At 33.5% G+C, this 3,766-nt stretch overlaps 1 long non-coding RNA gene across 1 annotated transcript; it reads left to right on the forward strand.

The window, feature by feature from the left end:
- Positions 1-319: 319 nt before the first annotated feature.
- Positions 320-2,691, forward strand: LOC118970926 (uncharacterized). Its single transcript, XR_005059120.2, has 3 exons — positions 320-391; positions 1,649-1,730; positions 2,550-2,691. It is a non-coding gene; the product is annotated as an uncharacterized lncRNA (long non-coding RNA).
- The last annotated feature ends 1,075 nt before the right edge of the window (positions 2,692-3,766 follow it).

The following is a 3,766-nucleotide window of genomic DNA, read 5'->3' on the forward strand; positions in this document are numbered from 1 at the left end:
AACGGTCAACATACACACACATACACAGAGGGAAAGAGAGGCAGAGACTGATTTGGCTTAGGAAACATCTCTATCAACCAATACTGTTGCATCTTCATCCCTATTACTCTACTTGTACAACTAAATTTAAGTATTTAAGAAAGAGGATGCTTTTTCATTTAAGTAACAATTAGTTTGTCATAAAGATAATCATTAAGATGCACATGGTAATCATTCCTAAATAAAGTTAACAATAATTACTGAAAAGTATTTATTAGGTAATTTTTTAAATAAATGGAAATGATAAGCCTCAATGTGTGTAGGATGTGTCTGCATTTGCAGGTGTACTTGAAGCACAAGATTGCAGACTGCTTCGAAGTTATTGCAGTGTATTCAGATGAGAAGAAAAAAGGTACAATATTTTAATTTGTAATAAAGTGTATGTAATATACTTTTCAAAAAATATTATTATGTGTGAACATCTTAAGTGGCTATCATTTCTAGGAACCTTCTTCAGCTTTTCCTGCCCTCAAGAAAATCAAATAAATTAGGCTAGACCAAGCACTAATTGGTTGCCAAGATTCATTTTTGTACGAATCATTTTGGAGTTGTAGATATTCATAAAAAGACTAATTGCAAAGTGGTTTAAATTATTGTTATTATGATGTAATTGTTCAAAACAATTTTTCCTTAGGAGTATTTTTTCCAAGTCGTTTATTTCACTTTACCAAATGACCTTTTAAGAAGTTCTGTAATCAGCATACTTTGTCAAGCCAAAATAGAAAATATGCAGATACACTGACATTATTAGCTCTCTTTTCTTTCTTTCTGAAAACTATGCATCTTATTATTAAAATAATTCAAATAAGATAGACTATTATAAAATTAAAAACAAAAGTCCCACTTTAATTCCATCAAGCTAGCTTAGCTCTATATAAAAAATGAAAAAATATTGTAAAATATTATACTGAGTATTTAATATGAAAAATAATATGCAAGGTTTAAATAAATATTGTATATAATATTAACACAATCTAAAATAGTGTATGTAATATGTAAGCATAGAATATGAATATATATATATATATATCTTTATGTCTCTTTTGCACAAATCTTAATTTTCAGTGAAGTATAGCATTTTGTATTTCATGTCTCCCTTACTGAGAATCTTTCATAGTCCTGATAGGTTTTCTTTTCCAGAGTACAATTTAGTAACTTTCTGTGCTCTGACTGGTACCCAGGTATTTCAATCATCAAAATACATACAGAAAAAGAAATTCAACCCTTGCCTAATGTGAAAAGTTATATTTGGCATATGAGTCCCCAAAACAAGGATGAAAACTGGAGATTGACATTCTCACTTAAGGCCCCCTTTCTATCCCCACTACGAGCAAAGGGTCTTTGGAGTAAACATGAAGATGTAGACTGTTTAACCTTCCAATCTTATGTACAACTGAGAAAAGGAATAAAGGTGAGAAACAAAATGGGATTCATCTACAAATAATTAAACTCAACATTCTTTTATGGCTAAAAGCTGGGTGTATGTAAGATAAAATTTACTCTAAATAGTAGTTTGGGAGTTTCATCTGTATAATATTAAATAAGGAAGACAGATTTATTGGAGTTCTCTTTTCAATCAAGTTTTATCTTGATCTCTGTTCTTCACCAGGTATAAAAGAGGATGGTGACCATTGTCACATATATACAAAAGGAGTCTTCTACCAAGGAAATGGAATTCAAAGCATCAGCAGGTATAGTATGTATTAGCTACTCTTTACAACTATGTGGTCATGGCAGGAATATGGAAGAAAAACAGAGGGTGCAAATGTATGCAGATGAAAGGATTTAGTTAATGAGTGAACTGTGTCCCCCTTGCAAAAGTCATATGCTGAAGCCCTAATTTCCAATGTGAGTATACTACATTTGGAGTAAAGACCTTTAGGGAGGTAACTAAGGGTAAATGAGGTCATAAGGCTGGGGCTCTCTTCCAACATTGTGTCCTTATAAGAAGAGGAAGGGACGCCAGGAGCTCTTTCTCTCATCAGTGCACAGAGGAAAGGCCACAAAAGGACATGATAAGAAGGTAGCCATCTGCAAGCCAGGAGAAGTCCTGCCAGAAACCAGCCCTGGAGCCAACCTGAAAGACTTCTAGCCTCCAGAACTGTGAGAAAACAAATGTATTGTTGCTTGAGCCACACAGTCTGTGACATTCTGTTTTAGAAGCCCAGACAGATTCATACAGGTTTAAAGCATGTTTCCATCTGTAAGCTGATGGAAAGTGAATGGAAAGAAACACTGAAAGACCTATGAGCAGAGTGGCACCTGACTAAGCAAAGTCCCAGGGAAGATTAGAGATGATGGGATCCAGAACATGGGACACAGTTCACAAAACATTGGTGACGTGTGATGAAGAGACCAATTGTTGCAGAACCTTTTAGAAGGGACTAAGAGAACTTAATAAGCATTCTGATAGGTACAATATATTTTCTTAATGTTTCTAGTTGTACTCTCTATCTCAGAAGAAGAAATGTCTAAACTCTTCCAAAACTAACCCTTCCACTTGTGCTTAGGATTTCAAGACTCTAGGAACCTTCTTCAGCTTTTCCTGCCCTCAAGAAAAGAACTGAAGACCTCCTAGACTTAATCTTCATTATTTCCCTTGCCATGCCACACCTTGAGCTCTCTCTCCACCAGCACCCAGACCTACATGCCCCCTGCCCTAATCCTGTATTTTCCAGCCTCTGTTCATGATTCATGAATGTTTTCATAATATTATTGTAAATCATCTCTCTTAAAATTTTTCATGGTATAAAATGAAATAATTTTAACTTAAAAAGTTTTTAATTTTAGAATATTGTATTATTAAAAATCATATTACAAAATTCATGTAATACTCTTCTATAATATTAACCTATGTATACAAATTTTTAAGCTTTTTCCCATTAGAGATGTGACACAGAGTGTTTGATTTACTTTAATTATGTAAGAGAAAAAGATGGTTTAGTAACAGATTTCAAAATGATATTGTTGCAATTTTGGGACTGATGTATATTAAAAATGTAGAATAAAATTTAACTACATGTTACATCATCAGGACTTGGCAACTTTAGTAGCTGATGTTTAAATTCCTAAGTTTTGCAGTTTAAAAAGGAATTGGTTCAATTTTATAACTGTGAAGTTCTAATGATGATATTAAAGTAGTTTTTTGGGCTATTTTCAGGCACTTTCCAAATAATACATTTTTATCAGATGAAAAGCCAAACTAGATATGATATTAGATGTCATATCTTTCATTTTGAAAAACCACTATATTTTTTGTCTTTTTCTGTTTGTTCTTTAAACATTTGAGACATCTTGATGAGATTTGTAAGAATTCTGATATGAGTTGTAGAACTAGTGAAGATCATCTTGAGGCAGATTTGCAGAAATATTTCATGTGCTTATCAAAAACTTATATTCTCACATGTACATTCCTTACTTTATGCCTTAAACCAAAGTCCCCTTTTACAGCCCCAATATGTGGTTGGAAAAAATCAACTAAAAACTACATGATGGTCGAAACCAGTGGTATTCAGCCAAGTCATAACCATGCTTATTCTAAGCCCCAGTAAATACCATGCTTATCTATCAAGTGTGTAAGGGAGCTCCTGCATTGTGCTTATTGCTACCACATGAATCCCTTGAAACATCTTTGTGAATCTCTGGGTGTTCACAAATTAACAGTTTGAACACACTGCTCTGGACCCATTGGTCTCAACTTGGAAGTCCTGAAAATGCAGTGAAGATC

Source organism: Manis javanica, chromosome 2 (assembly GCF_040802235.1).
Source record: "Manis javanica isolate MJ-LG chromosome 2, MJ_LKY, whole genome shotgun sequence".
NCBI lineage: Eukaryota > Metazoa > Chordata > Mammalia > Pholidota > Manidae > Manis > Manis javanica.